The sequence below is a fragment of the Triturus cristatus genome, chromosome 12, assembly GCF_964204655.1.
Source record: "Triturus cristatus chromosome 12, aTriCri1.1, whole genome shotgun sequence".
Classification (NCBI taxonomy): domain Eukaryota; kingdom Metazoa; phylum Chordata; class Amphibia; order Caudata; family Salamandridae; genus Triturus; species Triturus cristatus.
The window spans coordinates 660,188,377-660,207,486 of NC_140595.1; the positions used below are offsets into that span (position 1 = coordinate 660,188,377).

The 19,110-nt window shown below is 40.9% G+C and overlaps 17 non-coding genes across 17 annotated transcripts; 9 read left to right on the forward strand and 8 right to left on the reverse strand.

Annotated features, from left to right (window-relative positions):
• Positions 1–1,054: 1,054 nt before the first annotated feature.
• TRNAI-UAU (transfer RNA isoleucine (anticodon UAU)) lies at positions 1,055–1,149 on the reverse strand. The gene is made up of 2 exons: positions 1,112–1,149; positions 1,055–1,090 (listed from the first exon to the last, which is right to left on the reverse strand). It is a non-coding gene; the product is annotated as a tRNA-Ile (tRNA).
• A 1,083-nt stretch (positions 1,150–2,232) lies between these two features.
• Positions 2,233–2,304, forward strand: TRNAT-UGU (transfer RNA threonine (anticodon UGU)). Its single transcript has one exon. It is a non-coding gene; the product is annotated as a tRNA-Thr (tRNA).
• A 1,160-nt stretch (positions 2,305–3,464) lies between these two features.
• On the reverse strand, positions 3,465–3,559 carry TRNAI-UAU (transfer RNA isoleucine (anticodon UAU)). Its single transcript has 2 exons — positions 3,522–3,559; positions 3,465–3,500 (listed from the first exon to the last, which is right to left on the reverse strand). It is a non-coding gene; the product is annotated as a tRNA-Ile (tRNA).
• Positions 3,560–3,971: 412 nt separating this feature from the next.
• TRNAS-GCU (transfer RNA serine (anticodon GCU)) lies at positions 3,972–4,053 on the forward strand. Its single transcript has one exon. It is a non-coding gene; the product is annotated as a tRNA-Ser (tRNA).
• A 589-nt stretch (positions 4,054–4,642) lies between these two features.
• TRNAT-UGU (transfer RNA threonine (anticodon UGU)) lies at positions 4,643–4,714 on the forward strand. Its single transcript has one exon. It is a non-coding gene; the product is annotated as a tRNA-Thr (tRNA).
• Positions 4,715–5,888: 1,174 nt separating this feature from the next.
• Positions 5,889–5,983, reverse strand: TRNAI-UAU (transfer RNA isoleucine (anticodon UAU)). The gene is made up of 2 exons: positions 5,946–5,983; positions 5,889–5,924 (listed from the first exon to the last, which is right to left on the reverse strand). It is a non-coding gene; the product is annotated as a tRNA-Ile (tRNA).
• A 2,315-nt stretch (positions 5,984–8,298) lies between these two features.
• TRNAI-UAU (transfer RNA isoleucine (anticodon UAU)) lies at positions 8,299–8,393 on the reverse strand. Its single transcript has 2 exons — positions 8,356–8,393; positions 8,299–8,334 (listed from the first exon to the last, which is right to left on the reverse strand). It is a non-coding gene; the product is annotated as a tRNA-Ile (tRNA).
• Positions 8,394–10,708: 2,315 nt separating this feature from the next.
• On the reverse strand, positions 10,709–10,803 carry TRNAI-UAU (transfer RNA isoleucine (anticodon UAU)). Its single transcript has 2 exons — positions 10,766–10,803; positions 10,709–10,744 (listed from the first exon to the last, which is right to left on the reverse strand). It is a non-coding gene; the product is annotated as a tRNA-Ile (tRNA).
• Positions 10,804–11,215: 412 nt separating this feature from the next.
• On the forward strand, positions 11,216–11,297 carry TRNAS-GCU (transfer RNA serine (anticodon GCU)). Its single transcript has one exon. It is a non-coding gene; the product is annotated as a tRNA-Ser (tRNA).
• Positions 11,298–11,885: 588 nt separating this feature from the next.
• Positions 11,886–11,957, forward strand: TRNAT-UGU (transfer RNA threonine (anticodon UGU)). Its single transcript has one exon. It is a non-coding gene; the product is annotated as a tRNA-Thr (tRNA).
• A 1,174-nt stretch (positions 11,958–13,131) lies between these two features.
• TRNAI-UAU (transfer RNA isoleucine (anticodon UAU)) lies at positions 13,132–13,226 on the reverse strand. The gene is made up of 2 exons: positions 13,189–13,226; positions 13,132–13,167 (listed from the first exon to the last, which is right to left on the reverse strand). It is a non-coding gene; the product is annotated as a tRNA-Ile (tRNA).
• A 412-nt stretch (positions 13,227–13,638) lies between these two features.
• Positions 13,639–13,720, forward strand: TRNAS-GCU (transfer RNA serine (anticodon GCU)). Its single transcript has one exon. It is a non-coding gene; the product is annotated as a tRNA-Ser (tRNA).
• Positions 13,721–14,309: 589 nt separating this feature from the next.
• On the forward strand, positions 14,310–14,381 carry TRNAT-UGU (transfer RNA threonine (anticodon UGU)). The gene has a single exon. It is a non-coding gene; the product is annotated as a tRNA-Thr (tRNA).
• Positions 14,382–15,541: 1,160 nt separating this feature from the next.
• TRNAI-UAU (transfer RNA isoleucine (anticodon UAU)) lies at positions 15,542–15,636 on the reverse strand. Its single transcript has 2 exons — positions 15,599–15,636; positions 15,542–15,577 (listed from the first exon to the last, which is right to left on the reverse strand). It is a non-coding gene; the product is annotated as a tRNA-Ile (tRNA).
• A 412-nt stretch (positions 15,637–16,048) lies between these two features.
• On the forward strand, positions 16,049–16,130 carry TRNAS-GCU (transfer RNA serine (anticodon GCU)). Its single transcript has one exon. It is a non-coding gene; the product is annotated as a tRNA-Ser (tRNA).
• A 589-nt stretch (positions 16,131–16,719) lies between these two features.
• On the forward strand, positions 16,720–16,791 carry TRNAT-UGU (transfer RNA threonine (anticodon UGU)). The gene has a single exon. It is a non-coding gene; the product is annotated as a tRNA-Thr (tRNA).
• A 1,174-nt stretch (positions 16,792–17,965) lies between these two features.
• On the reverse strand, positions 17,966–18,060 carry TRNAI-UAU (transfer RNA isoleucine (anticodon UAU)). The gene is made up of 2 exons: positions 18,023–18,060; positions 17,966–18,001 (listed from the first exon to the last, which is right to left on the reverse strand). It is a non-coding gene; the product is annotated as a tRNA-Ile (tRNA).
• Between the last annotated feature and the right edge of the window lie 1,050 nt (positions 18,061–19,110).

Here is a 19,110-nt window from a genome sequence, read left to right on the forward strand (position 1 = left end):
TATCAAGAAAATATCATGAAGATCATTGAATTATAAATTATTGCCTCACCCCTTCCGATCGCCTGACGAACGCCTGACAAACGCCATTCTCACCCTGCCGGGCAAAGCCAAATAAGCCATGCATATTTACAGTTCCTTTGAAAGGCAGAGCAAGGATTAGGACCTCTGTTCCGACTGAATCTGCATCCACAGAAAGGATGTTATAAGGCCCTACAAATTTCACCAAGGAGATGTGAAAGTCTTCCCCCATAAAATACTTTTTTTCCCAGATACCCCGGCTCTTAGGCAAATGAGGTTACTCCTCAAAACCCCACCCCCACTCACCATAAATATCCTTCTCTCCTGCTGTCCATTCAAATGATACAAGGTATCTTGTACATAGAGAGAAAGGGAGAATAGGCAGACTTGCTTCAAAGATTTGGTGACTTTGGATGGGTGGGTTGAATGAAGAAGTGAACCTGGTTTCTGGGAAAGGAGTATCGAGATGAAGATGAGGAAAAGTGAACATGGACCACATTCATAGGTTAGAGAAATACATTTAATAGGTTGAATGGTTTTGAAAAGTGAACTTCGAGCAGTAATTGTTGTTTTTTAAACTGCAAAGAAATTAAAAATGAATGTGGGATTGGAGGCACACTCTGAGCAGAAAAGCACCATAAGCTGCTATGGTGCAACTCAAGATGGTGAATAGAACCTTTAATATGATGATGCTCTTCTTTTGCTAGTTTTTTCGAGTCACCTTTTATTGTAAGTAGCTGATACAGCATTTTTTGCAGCTCTTCAGTTTATGGTTATCATGTGAGAACACTGTTTTCATCATATTTATTATTCTACAAATGTATTTTTAAATGCACTGATGTGGTGTTTGCATGAAATGCAAGATGGCACATCATGGAATGTTTAAACTGAGCATCGCGGAGGATATGTGATTTTGGCACCCAGAGGAGTAGGACACGTAGATCCTATAAGAAGTAAAGACTCTCTAGCAAGGGCCGTCCATACTCTGAGTTTAAACTTTACTTTTTGTGAAATGGTTTATGAAAAACAACACGGCTGCTCCAGGTGAGGCTCGAACTCACAACCTCGGTATGGCTCAGTGCAAGTACTGCTGTATAAGTACCGCGCGCTAACCGATTGCGCCACTGGAGCTCTCTCTTTTCACATCTCCCCAGGTGAGCCATCTACAGCTGACCAAGTAGATGACAGACACTGCTCCATCATTCACTGTGCAAGATCGACTCACATGCTAGCATGTTATCATGACTATTAAAAATACAGTCCAAACGGAATAGATTCTATAATTGTCCTATAACATATGCTCTGTCAATTCAAAACCCCATAGAATTATATCTTGACAGTTCTGACAAAGTCTAGGGGAATCTTATGAATATTTGTAATTAGCACATAGTAAGAATTTCCCAAAAATGAAATGTAGGTCCCTGATTGGGGGAAGACGTGGAATGTGAGATCTTGCCTCAGCTGTTTTTTTCTTTTTTAGGTACAGTATATTGACACTTCAGTACCTTTTGTGAAGCAAGGATTCAGATGGGGCTGTAGGGCAGACGAGGTGGCCGAGTGGTTAAGGCGATGGGCTGCTAATCCATTGTGCTCTGCACGCGTGGGTTCGAATCCCACCTTCGTCGGAAAGCCATCAGAGTCTCTTTTGATGGCCAGCATTTCTTGTAGTATAATTACACTCTCTTTCAAGACAGAGCCAGGATCCGCTAGATGGGATCATCTGACTGTTCCATTTTAACAAATATGTCAAATAAAGTGAAGTATTTTGTGCGTAATAGAAATTAGATCTTTCATGGAGTTTCCAGAGGATTGCCTTTCACTCACTCCTGGCTTATTAACCAGTTTGGATAAATAGATTGATAAGAAAGCAGCTCTTACTCCTAAAGTTTAGGCCGTCTCAAATGAATGACTGTTAACATATGTCTGCCCCACAGAGACAGATCACTTCTAATAAGTGGGTTCTCTATATGTCACTGATTGCAGACATACTAACTAGAGCTATCGGTATGGTCTTGAATGCGAAAACTCTTATTTTCTCATATGAAAATGTAGTTTTTCATACTTCCAAAAAAAGTGCCTTAAGCATGGTCTTCAATGTGTGCGCGCACGTGGACATTCATATGCAACTACGTTTCCATACAGAGTCTCAAAATCATAGATATATTCATACCTCAGTAAGAATACATGTTGCAATTTACATCCTGTGTGCAGACTGGCCTTGTAGCTCAGTGGCAGAGCACTGGTCTTGTAAACCAGGGGTCATGAGTTCAAGCCTCATCAGGGCCTTTTTACATGAGTCTTTCTGTATGTTGTTTTCAAGTCATTCTTCCCTGGAGTCACACCTTGCTTTAGGATTGCTTATTGCCAAGCTTCCCTTTCCTGCTTTCATATTATCAAGAAAATATCATGAAGATCATTGAATTATAAATTATTGCCTCACCCCTTCCGATCGCCTGACGAACGCCTGACAAACGCCATTCTCACCCTGCCGGGCAAAGCCAAATAAGCCATGCATATTTACAGTTCCTTTGAAAGGCAGAGCGAGGACTAGGACCTCTGTTCCGACTGAATCTGCATCCACAGAAAGGATGTTATAAGGCCCTACAAATTTCACCAAGGAGATGTGAAAGTCTTCCCCCATAAAATACTTTTTTTCCCAGATACCCCGGCTCTTAGGCAAATGAGGTTACTCCTCAAAACCCCACCCCCACTCACCATAAATATCCTTCTCTCCTGCTGTCCATTCAAATGATACAAGGTATCTTGTACATAGAGAGAAAGGGAGAATAGGCAGACTTGCTTCAAAGATTTGATGACTTTGGATGGGTGGGTTGAATGAAGAAGTGAACCTGGTTTCTGGGAAAGGAGTATCGAGATGAAGATGAGGAAAAGTGAACATGGACCACATTCATAGGTTAGAGAAATACATTTAATAGGTTGAATGGTTTTGAAAAGTGAACTTCGAGCAGTAATTGTTGTTTTTTAAACTGCAAAGAAATTAAAAATGAATGTGGGATTGGAGGCACACTCTGAGCAGAAAAGCACCATAAGCTGCTATGGTGCAACTCAAGATGGTGAATAGAACCTTTAATATGATGATGCTCTTCTTTTGCTAGTTTTTTCGAGTCACCTTTTATTGTAAGTAGCTGATACAGCATTTTTTGCAGCTCTTCAGTTTATGGTTATCATGTGAGAACACTGTTTTCATCATATTTATTATTCTACAAATGTATTTTTAAATGCACTGATGTGGTGTTTGCATGAAATGCAAGATGGCACATCATGGAATGTTTAAACTGAGCATCGCGGAGGATATGTGATATTTGGCACCCAGAGGAGTAGGACACGTAGATCCTATAAGAAGTAAAGACTCTCTAGCAAGGGCCGTCCATACTCTGAGTTTAAACTTTACTTTTTGTGAAATGGTTTATGAAAAACAACACGGCTGCTCCAGGTGAGGCTCGAACTCACAACCTCGGCATGGCTCAGTGCAAGTACTGCTGTATAAGTACCGCGCGCTAACCGATTGCGCCACTGGAGCTCTCTCTTTTCACATCTCCCCAGGTGAGCCATCTACAGCTGACCAAGTAGATGACAGACACTGCTCCATCATTCACTGTGCAAGATCGACTCACATGCTAGCATGTTATCATGACTATTAAAAATACAGTCCAAACGGAATGGATTCTATAATTGTCCTATAACATATGCTCTGTCTATTCAAAACCCCATAGAATTATATCTTGACAGTTCTGACAAAGTCTAGGGGAATCTTATGAATATTTGTAATAAGCACATAGTAAGAATTTCCCAAAAATGAAATGTAGGTCCCTGATTGGGGGAAGACGTGGAATGTGAGATCTTGCCTCAGCTGTTTTTTTCTTTTTTAGGTACAGTATATTGACACTTCAGTACCTTTTGTGAAGCAAGGTTTCAGATGGGGCTGTAGGGCAGACGAGGTGGCCGAGTGGTTAAGGCGATGGACTGCTAATCCATTGTGCTCTGCACGCGTGGGTTCGAATCCCACCTTTGTCGGAAAGCCATCAGAGTCTCTTTTGATGGCCAGCATTTCTTGTAGTATAATTACACTCTCTTTCAAGACAGAGCCAGGATCCGCTAGATGGGATCATCTGACTGTTCCATTTTAACAAATATGTCAAATAAAGTGAAGTATTTTGTGCGTAATAGAAATTAGATCTTTCATGGAGTTTCCAGAGGATTGCCTTTCACTCACTCCTGGCTTATTAACCAGTTTGGATAAATAGATTGATAAGAAAGCAGCTCTTACTCCTAAAGTTTAGGCCGTCTCAAATGAATGACTGTTAACATATGTCTGCCCCACAGAGACAGATCACTTCTAATAAGTGGGTTCTCTATATGTCACTGATTGCAGACATACTAACTAGAGCTATCGGTATGGTCTTGAATGCGAAAACTCTTATTTTCTCATATGAAAATGTAGTTTTTCATACTTCCAAAAAAAGTGCCTTAAGCATGGTCTTCAATGTGTGCGCGCACGTGGACATTCATATGCAACTACGTTTCCATACAGAGTCTCAAAATCATAGATATATTCATACCTCAGTAAGAATACATGTTGCAATTTACATCCTGCGTGCAGACTGGCCTTGTAGCTCAGTGGCAGAGCACTGGTCTTGTAAACCAGGGGTCATGAGTTCAAGCCTCATCAGGGCCTTTTTACATGAGTCTTTCTGTATGTTGTTTTCAAGTCATTCTTCCCTGGAGTCACACCTTGCTTTAGGATTGCTTATTGCCAAGCTTCCCTTTCCTGCTTTCATATTATCAAGAAAATATCATGAAGATCATTGAATTATAAATTATTGCCTCACCCCTTCCGATCGCCTGACGAACGCCTGACAAACGCCATTCTCACCCTGCCGGGCAAGCCCTGCCGGGCAAAGCCAAATAAGCCATGCATATTTACAGTTCCTTTGAAAGGCAGAGCGAGGACTAGGACCTCTGTTCCGACTGAATCTGCATCCACAGAAAGGATGTTATAAGGCCCTACAAATTTCACCAAGGAGATGTGAAAGTCTTCCCCCATAAAATACTTTTTTTCCCAGATACCCCGGCTCTTAGGCAAATGAGGTTACTCCTCAAAACCCCACCCCCACTCACCATAAATATCCTTCTCTCCTGCTGTCCATTCAAATGATACAAGGTATCTTGTACATAGAGAGAAAGGGAGAATAGGCAGACTTGCTTCAAAGATTTGGTGACTTTGGATGGGTGGGTTGAATGAAGAAGTGAACCTGGTTTCTGGGAAAGGAGTATCGAGATGAAGATGAGGAAAAGTGAACATGGACCACATTCATAGGTTAGAGAAATACATTTAATAGGTTGAATGGTTTTGAAAAGTGAACTTCGAGCAGTAATTGTTGTTTTTTAAACTGCAAAGAAATTAAAAATGAATGTGGGATTGGAGGCACACTCTGAGCAGAAAAGCACCATAAGCTGCTATGGTGCAACTCAAGATGGTGAATAGAACCTTTAATATGATGATGCTCTTCTTTTGCTAGTTCTTTCGAGTCACCTTTTATTGTAAGTAGCTGATACAGCATTTTTTGCAGCTCTTCAGTTTATGGTTATCATGTGAGAACACTGTTTTCATCATATTTATTATTCTACAAATGTATTTTTAAATGCACTGATGTGGTGTTTGCATGAAATGCAAGATGGCACATCATGGAATGTTTAAACTGAGCATCGCGGAGGATATGTGATATTTGGCACCCAGAGGAGTAGGACACGTAGATCCTATAAGAAGTAAAGACTCTCTAGCAAGGGCCGTCCATACTCTGAGTTTAAACTTTACTTTTTGTGAAATGGTTTATGAAAAACAACACGGCTGCTCCAGGTGAGGCTCGAACTCACAACCTCGGCATGGCTCAGTGCAAGTACTGCTGTATAAGTACCGCGCGCTAACCGATTGCGCCACTGGAGCTCTCTCTTTTGACATCTCCCCAGGTGAGCCATCTACAGCTGACCAAGTAGATGACAGACACTGCTCCATCATTCACTGTGCAAGATCGACTCACATGCTAGCATGTTATCATGACTATTAAAAATACAGTCCAAACGGAATAGATTCTATAATTGTCCTATAACATATGCTCTGTCTATTCAAAACCCCATAGAATTATATCTTGACAGTTCTGACAAAGTCTCGGGGAATCTTATGAATATTTGTAATTAGCACATAGTAAGAATTTCCCAAAAATGAAATGTAGGTCCCTGATTGGGGGAAGACGTGGAATGTGAGATCTTGCCTCAGCTGTTTTTTTCTTTTTTAGGTACAGTATATTGACACTTCAGTACCTTTTGTGAAGCAAGGTTTCAGATGGGGCTGTAGGGCAGACGAGGTGGCTGAGTGGTTAAGGCGATGGACTGCTAATCCATTGTGCTCTGCACGCGTGGGTTCGAATCCCACCTTCGTCGGAAAGCCATCAGAGTCTCTTTTGATGGCCAGCATTTCTTGTAGTATAATTACACTCTCTTTCAAGACAGAGCCAGGATCCGCTAGATGGGATCATCTGACTGTTCCATTTTAACAAATATGTCAAATAAAGTGAAGTATTTTGTGCGTAATAGAAATTAGATCTTTCATGGAGTTTCCAGAGGATTGCCTTTCACTCACTCCTGGCTTATTAACCAGTTTGGATAAATAGATTGATAAGAAAGCAGCTCTTACTCCTAAAGTTTAGGCATTCTCAAATGAATGACTGTTAACATATGTCTGCCCCACAGAGACAGATCACTTCTAATAAGTGGGTTCTCTATATGTCACTGATTGCAGACATACTAACTAGAGCTATCGGTATGGTCTTGAATGCGAAAACTCTTATTTTCTCATATGAAAATGTAGTTTTTCATACTTCCAAAAAAAGTGCCTTAAGCATGGTCTTCAATGTGTGCGCGCACGTGGACATTCATATGCAACTACGTTTCCATATAGAGTCTCAAAATCATAGATATATTCATACCTCAGTAAGAATACATGTTGCAATTTACATCCTGCGTGCAGACTGTCCTTGTAGCTCAGTGGCAGAGCACTGGTCTTGTAAACCAGGGGTCATGAGTTCAAGCCTCATCAGGGCCTTTTTACATGAGTCTTTCTGTATGTTGTTTTCAAGTCATTCTTCCCTGGAGTCACACCTTGCTTTAGGATTGCTTATTGCCAAGCTTCCCTTTCCTGCTTTCATATTATCAAGAAAATATCATGAAGATCATTGAATTATAAATTATTGCCTCACCCCTTCCGATCGCCTGACGAACGCCTGACAAACGTCATTCTCACCCTGCCGGGCAAAGCCAAATAAGCCATGCATATTTACAGTTCCTTTGAAAGGCAGAGCGAGGACTAGGACCTCTGTTCCGACTGAATCTGCATCCACAGAAAGGATGTTATAAGGCCCTACAAATTTCACCAAGGAGATGTGAAAGTCTTCCCCCATAAAATACTTTTTTTCCCAGATACCCCGGCTCTTAGGCAAATGAGGTTACTCCTCAAAACCCCACCCCCACTCACCATAAATATCCTTCTCTCCTGCTGTCCATTCAAATGATACAAGGTATCTTGTACATAGAGAGAAAAGGAGAATAGGCAGACTTGCTTCAAAGATTTGATGACTTTGGATGGGTGGGTTGAATGAAGAAGTGAACCTGGTTTCTGGGAAAGGAGTATCGAGATGAAGATGAGGAAAAGTGAACATGGACCACATTCATAGGTTAGAGAAATACATTTAATAGGTTGAATGGTTTTGAAAAGTGAACTTCGAGCAGTAATTGTTGTTTTTTAAACTGCAAAGAAATTAAAAATGAATGTGGGATTGGAGGCACACTCTGAGCAGAAAAGCACCATAAGCTGCTATGGTGCAACTCAAGATGGTGAATAGAACCTTTAATATGATGATGCTCTTCTTTTGCTAGTTTTTTCGAGTCACCTTTTATTGTAAGTAGCTGATACAGCATTTTTTGCAGCTCTTCAGTTTATGGTTATCATGTGAGAACACTGTTTTCATTATATTTATTATTCTACAAATGTATTTTTAAATGCACTGATGTGGTGTTTGCATGAAATGCAAGATGGCACATCATGGAATGTTTAAACTGAGCATCGCGGAGGATATGTGATATTTGGCACCCAGAGGAGTAGGACACGTAGATCCTATAAGAAGTAAAGACTCTCTAGCAAGGGCCGTCCATACTCTGAGTTTAAACTTTACTTTTTGTGAAATGGTTTATGAAAAACAACACGGCTGCTCCAGGTGAGGCTCGAACTCACAACCTCGGCATGGCTCAGTGCAAGTACTGCTGTATAAGTACCACGCGCTAACCGATTGCACCACTGGAGCTCTCTCTTTTCACATCTCCCCAGGTGAGCCATCTACAGCTGACCAAGTAGATGACAGACACTGCTCCATCATTCACTGTGCAAGATCGACTCACATGCTAGCATGTTATCATGACTATTAAAAATACAGTCCAAACGGAATAGATTCTATAATTGTCCTATAACATATGCTCTGTCTATTCAAAACCCCATAGAATTATATCTTGACAGTTCTGACAAAGTCTCGGGGAATCTTATGAATATTTGTAATTAGCACATAGTAAGAATTTCCCAAAAATGAAATGTAGGTCCCTGATTGGGGGAAGACGTGGAATGTGAGATCTTGCCTCAGCTGTTTTTTTCTTTTTTAGGTACAGTATATTGACACTTCAGTACCTTTTGTGAAGCAAGGTTTCAGATGGGGCTGTAGGGCAGACGAGGTGGCTGAGTGGTTAAGGCGATGGACTGCTAATCCATTGTGCTCTGCACGCGTGGGTTCGAATCCCACCTTCGTCGGAAAGCCATCAGAGTCTCTTTTGATGGCCAGCATTTCTTGTAGTATAATTACACTCTCTTTCAAGACAGAGCCAGGATCCGCTAGATGGGATCATCTGACTGTTCCATTTTAACAAATATGTCAAATAAAGTGAAGTATTTTGTGCGTAATAGAAATTAGATCTTTCATGGAGTTTCCAGAGGATTGCCTTTCACTCACTCCTGGCTTATTAACCAGTTTGGATAAATAGATTGATAAGAAAGCAGCTCTTACTCCTAAAGTTTAGGCATTCTCAAATGAATGACTGTTAACATATGTCTGCCCCACAGAGACAGATCACTTCTAATAAGTGGGTTCTCTATATGTCACTGATTGCAGACATACTAACTAGAGCTATCGGTATGGTCTTGAATGCGAAAACTCTTATTTTCTCATATGAAAATGTAGTTTTTCATACTTCCAAAAAAAGTGCCTTAAGCATGGTCTTCAATGTGTGCGCGCACGTGGACATTCATATGCAACTACGTTTCCATATAGAGTCTCAAAATCATAGATATATTCATACCTCAGTAAGAATACATGTTGCAATTTACATCCTGCGTGCAGACTGTCCTTGTAGCTCAGTGGCAGAGCACTGGTCTTGTAAACCAGGGGTCATGAGTTCAAGCCTCATCAGGGCCTTTTTACATGAGTCTTTCTGTATGTTGTTTTCAAGTCATTCTTCCCTGGAGTCACACCTTGCTTTAGGATTGCTTATTGCCAAGCTTCCCTTTCCTGCTTTCATATTATCAAGAAAATATCATGAAGATCATTGAATTATAAATTATTGCCTCACCCCTTCCGATCGCCTGACGAACGCCTGACAAACGTCATTCTCACCCTGCCGGGCAAAGCCAAATAAGCCATGCATATTTACAGTTCCTTTGAAAGGCAGAGCGAGGACTAGGACCTCTGTTCCGACTGAATCTGCATCCACAGAAAGGATGTTATAAGGCCCTACAAATTTCACCAAGGAGATGTGAAAGTCTTCCCCCATAAAATACTTTTTTTCCCAGATACCCCGGCTCTTAGGCAAATGAGGTTACTCCTCAAAACCCCACCCCCACTCACCATAAATATCCTTCTCTCCTGCTGTCCATTCAAATGATACAAGGTATCTTGTACATAGAGAGAAAAGGAGAATAGGCAGACTTGCTTCAAAGATTTGATGACTTTGGATGGGTGGGTTGAATGAAGAAGTGAACCTGGTTTCTGGGAAAGGAGTATCGAGATGAAGATGAGGAAAAGTGAACATGGACCACATTCATAGGTTAGAGAAATACATTTAATAGGTTGAATGGTTTTGAAAAGTGAACTTCGAGCAGTAATTGTTGTTTTTTAAACTGCAAAGAAATTAAAAATGAATGTGGGATTGGAGGCACACTCTGAGCAGAAAAGCACCATAAGCTGCTATGGTGCAACTCAAGATGGTGAATAGAACCTTTAATATGATGATGCTCTTCTTTTGCTAGTTTTTTCGAGTCACCTTTTATTGTAAGTAGCTGATACAGCATTTTTTGCAGCTCTTCAGTTTATGGTTATCATGTGAGAACACTGTTTTCATTATATTTATTATTCTACAAATGTATTTTTAAATGCACTGATGTGGTGTTTGCATGAAATGCAAGATGGCACATCATGGAATGTTTAAACTGAGCATCGCGGAGGATATGTGATATTTGGCACCCAGAGGAGTAGGACACGTAGATCCTATAAGAAGTAAAGACTCTCTAGCAAGGGCCGTCCATACTCTGAGTTTAAACTTTACTTTTTGTGAAATGGTTTATGAAAAACAACACGGCTGCTCCAGGTGAGGCTCGAACTCACAACCTCGGCATGGCTCAGTGCAAGTACTGCTGTATAAGTACCACGCGCTAACCGATTGCACCACTGGAGCTCTCTCTTTTCACATCTCCCCAGGTGAGCCATCTACAGCTGACCAAGTAGATGACAGACACTGCTCCATCATTCACTGTGCAAGATCGACTCACATGCTAGCATGTTATCATGACTATTAAAAATACAGTCCAAACGGAATAGATTCTATAATTGTCCTATAACATATGCTCTGTCTATTCAAAACCCCATAGAATTATATCTTGACAGTTCTGACAAAGTCTTGGGGAATCTTATGAATATTTGTAATTAGCACAAAGTAAGAATTTCCCAAAAATGAAATGTAGGTCCCTGATTGGGGGAAGACGTGGAATGTGAGATCTTGCCTCAGCTGTTTTTTTCTTTTTTAGGTACAGTATATTGACACTTCAGTACCTTTTGTGAAGCAAGGTTTCAGATGGGGCTGTAGGGCAGACGAGGTGGCCGAGTGGTTAAGGCGATGGACTGCTAATCCATTGTGCTCTGCACGCGTGGGTTCGAATCCCACCTTCGTCGGAAAGCCATCAGAGTCTCTTTTGATGGCCAGCATTTCTTGTAGTATAATTACACTCTCTTTCAAGACAGAGCCAGGATCCGCTAGATGGGATCATCTGACTGTTCCATTTTAACAAATATGTCAAATAAAGTGAAGTATTTTGTGCGTAATAGAAATTAGATCTTTCATGGAGTTTCCAGAGGATTGCCTTTCACTCACTCCTGGCTTATTAACCAGTTTGGATAAATAGATTGATAAGAAAGCAGCTCTTACTCCTAAAGTTTAGGCATTCTCAAATGAATGACTGTTAACATATGTCTGCCCCACAGAGACAGATCACTTCTAATAAGTGGGTTCTCTATATGTCACTGATTGCAGACATACTAACTAGAGCTATCGGTATGGTCTTGAATGCGAAAACTCTTATTTTCTCATATGAAAATGTAGTTTTTCATACTTCCAAAAAAGTGCCTTAAGCATGGTCTTCAATGTGTGCGCGCACGTGGACATTCATATGCAACTACGTTTCCATACAGAGTCTCAAAATCATAGATATATTCATACCTCAGTAAGAATACATGTTGCAATTTACATCCTGCGTGCAGACTGGCCTTGTAGCTCAGTGGCAGAGCACTGGTCTTGTAAACCAGGGGTCATGAGTTCAAGCCTCATCAGGGCCTTTTTACATGAGTCTTTCTGTATGTTGTTTTCAAGTCATTCTTCCCTGGAGTCACACTTTGCTTTAGGATTGCTTATTGCCAAGCTTCCCTTTCCTGCTTTCATATTATCAAGAAAATATCATGAAGATCATTGAATTATAAATTATTGCCTCACCCCTTCCGATCGCCTGACGAACGCCTGACAAACGCCATTCTCACCCTGCCGGGCAAGCCCTGCCGGGCAAAGCCAAATAAGCCATGCATATTTACAGTTCCTTTGAAAGGCAGAGCGAGGACTAGGACCTCTGTTCCGACTGAATCTGCATCCACAGAAAGGATGTTATAAGGCCCTACAAATTTCACCAAGGAGATGTGAAAGTCTTCCCCCATAAAATACTTTTTTTCCCAGATACCCCGGCTCTTAGGCAAATGAGGTTACTCCTCAAAACCCCACCCCCACTCACCATAAATATCCTTCTCTCCTGCTGTCCATTCAAATGATACAAGGTATCTTGTACATAGAGAGAAAGGGAGAATAGGCAGACTTGCTTCAAAGATTTGGTGACTTTGGATGGGTGGGTTGAATGAAGAAGTGAACCTGGTTTCTGGGAAAGGAGTATCGAGATGAAGATGAGGAAAAGTGAACATGGACCACATTCATAGGTTAGAGAAATACATTTAATAGGTTGAATGGTTTTGAAAAGTGAACTTCGAGCAGTAATTGTTGTTTTTTAAACTGCAAAGAAATTAAAAATGAATGTGGGATTGGAGGCACACTCTGAGCAGAAAAGCACCATAAGCTGCTATGGTGCAACTCAAGATGGTGAATAGAACCTTTAATATGATGATGCTCTTCTTTTGCTAGTTTTTTCGAGTCACCTTTTATTGTAAGTAGCTGATACAGCATTTTTTGCAGCTCTTCAGTTTATGGTTATCATGTGAGAACACTGTTTTCATCATATTTATTATTCTACAAATGTATTTTTAAATGCACTGATGTGGTGTTTGCATGAAATGCAAGATGGCACATCATGGAATGTTTAAACTGAGCATCGCGGAGGATATGTGATATTTGGCACCCAGAGGAGTAGGACACGTAGATCCTATAAGAAGTAAAGACTCTCTAGCAAGGGCCGTCCATACTCTGAGTTTAAACTTTACTTTTTGTGAAATGGTTTATGAAAAACAACACGGCTGCTCCAGGTGAGGCTCGAACTCACAACCTCGGCATGGCTCAGTGCAAGTACTGCTGTATAAGTACCGCGCGCTAACCGATTGCACCACTGGAGCTCTCTCTTTTCACATCTCCCCAGGTGAGCCATCTACAGCTGACCAAGTAGATGACAGACACTGCTCCATCATTCACTGTGCAAGATCGACTCACATGCTAGCATGTTATCATGACTATTAAAAATACAGTCCAAACGGAATAGATTCTATAATTGTCCTATAACATATGCTCTGTCTATTCAAAACCCCATAGAATTATATCTTGACAGTTCTGACAAAGTCTCGGGGAATCTTATGAATATTTGTAATTAGCACATAGTAAGAATTTCCCAAAAATGAAATGTAGGTCCCTGATTGGGGGAAGACGTGGAATGTGAGATCTTGCCTCAGCTGTTTTTTTCTTTTTTAGGTACAGTATATTGACACTTCAGTACCTTTTGTGAAGCAAGGTTTCAGATGGGGCTGTAGGGCAGACGAGGTGGCCGAGTGGTTAAGGCGATGGACTGCTAATCCATTGTGCTCTGCACGCGTGGGTTCGAATCCCACCTTCGTCGGAAAGCCATCAGAGTCTCTTTTGATGGCCAGCATTTCTTGTAGTATAATTACACTCTCTTTCAAGACAGAGCCAGGATCCGCTAGATGGGATCATCTGACTGTTCCATTTTAACAAATATGTCAAATAAAGTGAAGTATTTTGTGCGTAATAGAAATTAGATCTTTCATGGAGTTTCCAGAGTATTGCCTTTCACTCACTCCTGGCTTATTAACCAGTTTGGATAAATAGATTGATAAGAAAGCAGCTCTTACTCCTAAAGTTTAGGCATTCTCAAATGAATGACTGTTAACATATGTCTGCCCCACAGAGACAGATCACTTCTAATAAGTGGGTTCTCTATATGTCACTGATTGCAGACATACTAACTAGAGCTATCGGTATGGTCTTGAATGCGAAAACTCTTATTTTCTCATATGAAAATGTAGTTTTTCATACTTCCAAAAAAAGTGCCTTAAGCATGGTCTTCAATGTGTGCGCGCACGTGGACATTCATATGCAACTACGTTTCCATACAGAGTCTCAAAATCATAGATATATTCATACCTCAGTAAGAATACATGTTGCAATTTACATCCTGCGTGCAGACTGGCCTTGTAGCTCAGTGGCAGAGCACTGGTCTTGTAAACCAGGGGTCATGAGTTCAAGCCTCATCAGGGCCTTTTTACATGAGTCTTTCTGTATGTTGTTTTCAAGTCATTCTTCCCTGGAGTCACACCTTGCTTTAGGATTGCTTATTGCCAAGCTTCCCTTTCCTGCTTTCATATTATCAAGAAAATATCATGAAGATCATTGAATTATAAATTATTGCCTCACCCCTTCCGATCGCCTGACGAACGCCTGACAAACGCCATTCTCACCCTGCCGGGCAAAGCCAAATAAGCCATGCATATTTACAGTTCCTTTGAAAGGCAGAGCGAGGACTAGGACCTCTGTTCCGACTGAATCTGCATCCACAGAAAGGATGTTATAAGGCCCTACAAATTTCACCAAGGAGATGTGAAAGTCTTCCCCCATAAAATACTTTTTTTCCCAGATACCCCGGCTCTTAGGCAAATGAGGTTACTCCTCAAAACCCCACCCCCACTCACCATAAATATCCTTCTCTCCTGCTGTCCATTCAAATGATACAAGGTATCTTGTACATAGAGAGAAAGGGAGAATAGGCAGACTTGCTTCAAAGATTTGGTGACTTTGGATGGGTGGGTTGAATGAAGAAGTGAACCTGGTTTCTGGGAAAGGAGTATCGAGATGAAGATGAGGAAAAGTGAACATGGACCACATTCATAGGTTAGAGAAATACATTTAATAGGTTGAATGGTTTTGAAAAGTGAACTTCGAGCAGTAATTGTTGTTTTTTAAACTGCAAAGAAATTAAAAATGAATGTGGGATTGGAGGCACACTCTGAGCAGAAAAGCACCATAAGCTGCTATGGTGCAACTCAAGATGGTGAATAGAACCTTTAATATGATGATGCTCTTCTTTTGCTAGTTTTTTCGAGTCACCTTTTATTGTAAGTAGCTGATACAGCATTTTTTGCAGCTCTTCAGTTTATGGTTATCATGTGAGAACACTGTTTTCATCATATTTATTATTCTACAAATGTATTTTTAAATGCACTGATGTGGTGTTTGCATGAAATGCAAGATGGCACATCATGGAATGTTTAAACTGAGCATCGCGGAGGATATGTGATATTTGGCACCCAGAGGAGTAGGACACGTAGATCCTATAAGAAGTAAAGACTCTCTAGCAAGGGCCGTCCATACTCTGAGTTTAAACTTTACTTTTTGTGAAATGGTTTATGAAAAACAACACGGCTGCTCCAGGTGAGGCTCGAACTCACAACCTCGGCATGGCTCAGTGCAAGTACTGCTGTATAAGTACCGCGCGCTAACCGATTGCGCCACTGGAGCTCTCTCTTTTCACATCTCCCCAGGTGAGCCATCTACAGCTGACCAAGTAGATGACAGACACTGCTCCATCATTCACTGTGCAAGATCGACTCACATGCTAGCATGTTATCATGACTATTAAAAATACAGTCCAAACGGAATAGATTCTATAATTGTCCTATAACATATGCTCTGTCTATTCAAAACCCCATAGAATTATATCTTGACAGTTCTGACAAAGTCTCGGGGAATCTTATGAATATTTGTAATTAGCACATAGTAAGAATTTCCCAAAAATGAAATGTAGGTCCCTGATTGGGGGAAGACGTGGAATGTGAGATCTTGCCTCAGCTGTTTTTTTCTTTTTTAGGTACAGTATATTGACACTTCAGTACCTTTTGTGAAGCAAGGTTTCAGATGGGGCTGTAGGGCAGACGAGGTGGCCGAGTGGTTAAGGCGATGGACTGCTGATCCATTGTGCTCTGCACGCGTGGGTTCGAATCCCACCTTCGTCGGAAAGCCATCAGAGTCTCTTTTGATGGCCAGCATTTCTTGTAGTATAATTACACTCTCTTTCAAGACAGAGCCAGGATCCGCTAGATGGGATCATCTGACTGTTCCATTTTAACAAATATGTCAAATAAAGTGAAGTATTTTGTGCGTAATAGAAATTAGATCTTTCATGGAGTTTCCAGAGGATTGCCTTTCACTCACTCCTGGCTTATTAACCAGTTTGGATAAATAGATTGATAAGAAAGCAGCTCTTACTCCTAAAGTTTAGGCATTCTCAAATGAATGACTGTTAACATATGTCTGCCCCACAGAGACAGATCACTTCTAATAAGTGGGTTCTCTATATGTCACTGATTGCAGACATACTAACTAGAGCTATCGGTATGGTCTTGAATGCGAAAACTCTTATTTTCTCATATGAAAATGTAGTTTTTCATACTTCCAAAAAAAGTGCCTTAAGCATGGTCTTCAATGTGTGCGCGCACGTGGACATTCATATGCAACTACGTTTCCATACAGAGTCTCAAAATCATAGATATATTCATACCTCAGTAAGAATACATGTTGCAATTTACATCCTGCGTGCAGACTGGCCTTGTAGCTCAGTGGCAGAGCACTGGTCTTGTAAACCAGGGGTCATGAGTTCAAGCCTCATCAGGGCCTTTTTACATGAGTCTTTCTGTATGTTGTTTTCAAGTCATTCTTCCCTGGAGTCACACCTTGCTTTAGGATTGCTTATTGCCAAGCTTCCCTTTCCTGCTTTCATATTATCAAGAAAATATCATGAAGATCATTGAATTATAAATTATTGCCTCACCCCTTCCGATCGCCTGACGAACGCCTGACGAACGCCATTCTCACCCTGCCGGGCAAGCCCTGCCGGGCAAAGCCAAATAAGCCATGCATATTTACAGTTCCTTTGAAAGGCAGAGCGAGGACTAGGACCTCTGTTCCGACTGAATCTGCATCCACAGAAAGGATGTTATAAGGCCCTACAAATTTCACCAAGGAGATGTGAAAGTCTTCCCCCATAAAATACTTTTTTTCCCAGATACCCCGGCTCTTAGGCAAATGAGGTTACTCCTCAAAACCCCACCCCCACTCACCATAAATATCCTTCTCTCCTGCTGTCCATTCAAATGATACAAGGTATCTTGTACATAGAGAGAAAGGGAGAATAGGCAGACTTGCTTCAAAGATTTGGTGACTTTGGATGGGTGGGTTGAATGAAGAAGTGAACCTGGTTTCTGGGAAAGGAGTATCGAGATGAAGATGAGGAAAAGTGAACATGGACCACATTCATAGGTTAGAGAAATACATTTAATAGGTTGAATGGTTTTGAAAAGTGAACTTCGAGCAGTAATTGTTGTTTTTTAAACTGCAAAGAAATTAAAAATGAATGTGGGATTGGAGGCACACTCTGAGCAGAAAAGCACCATAAGCTGCTATGGTGCAACTCAAGATGGTGAATAGAACCTTTAATATGATGATGCTCTTCTTTTGCTAGTTTTTTCGAGTCACCTTTTATTGTAAGTAGCTGATACAGCATTTTTTGCAGCTCTTCAGTTTATGGTTATCATGTGAGAACACTGTTTTCATCATATTTATTATTCTACAAATGTATTTTTAAATGCACTGATGTGGTGTTTGCATGAAATGCAAGATGGCACATCATGGAATGTTTAAACTGAGCATCGCGGAGGATATGTGATATTTGGCACCCAGAGGAGTAGGACACGTAGATCCTATAAGAAGTAAAGACTCTCTAGCAAGGGCCGTCCATACTCTGAGTTTAAACTTTACTTTTTGTGAAATGGTTTATGAAAAACAACACGGCTGCTCCAGGTGAGGCTCGAACTCACAACCTCGGCATGGCTCAGTGCAAGTACTGCTGTATAAGTACCGCGCGCTAACCGATTGCGCCACTGGAGCTCTCTCTTTTGACATCTCCCCAGGTGAGCCATCTACAGCTGACCAAGTAGATGACAGACACTGCTCCATCATTCACTGTGCAAGATCGACTCACATGCTAGCATGTTATCATGACTATTAAAAATACAGTCCAAACGGAATAGATTCTATAATTGTCCTATAACATATGCTCTGTCTATTCAAAACCCCATAGAATTATATCTTGACAGTTCTGACAAAGTCTCGGGGAATCTTATGAATATTTGTAATTAGCACATAGTAAGAATTTCCCAAAAATGAAATGTAGGTCCCTGATTGGGGGAAGACGTGGAATGTGAGATCTTGCCTCAGCTGTTTTTTTCTTTTTTAGGTACAGTATATTGACACTTCAGTACCTTTTGTGAAGCAAGGTTTCAGATGGGGCTGTAGGGCAGACGAGGTGGCTGAGTGGTTAAGGCGATGGACTGCTAATCCATTGTGCTCTGCACGCGTGGGTTCGAATCCCACCTTCGTCGGAAAGCCATCAGAGTCTCTTTTGATGGCCAGCATTTCTTGTAGTATAATTACACTCTCTTTCAAGACAGAGCCAGGATCCGCTAGATGGGATCATCTGACTGTTCCATTTTAACAAATATGTCAAATAAAGTGAAGTATTTTGTGCGTAATAGAAATTAGATCTTTCATGGAGTTTCCAGAGGATTGCCTTTCACTCACTCCTGGCTTATTAACCAGTTTGGATAAATAGATTGATAAGAAAGCAGCTCTTACTCCTAAAGTTTAGGCATTCTCAAATGAATGACTGTTAACATATGTCTGCCCCACAGAGACAGATCACTTCTAATAAGTGGGTTCTCTATATGTCACTGATTGCAGACATACTAACTAGAGCTATCGGTATGGTCTTGAATGCGAAAACTCTTATTTTCTCATATGAAAATGTAGTTTTTCATACTTCCAAAAAAAGTGCCTTAAGCATGGTCTTCAATGTGTGCGCGCACGTGGACATTCATATGCAACTACGTTTCCATATAGAGTCTCAAAATCATAGATATATTCATACCTCAGTAAGAA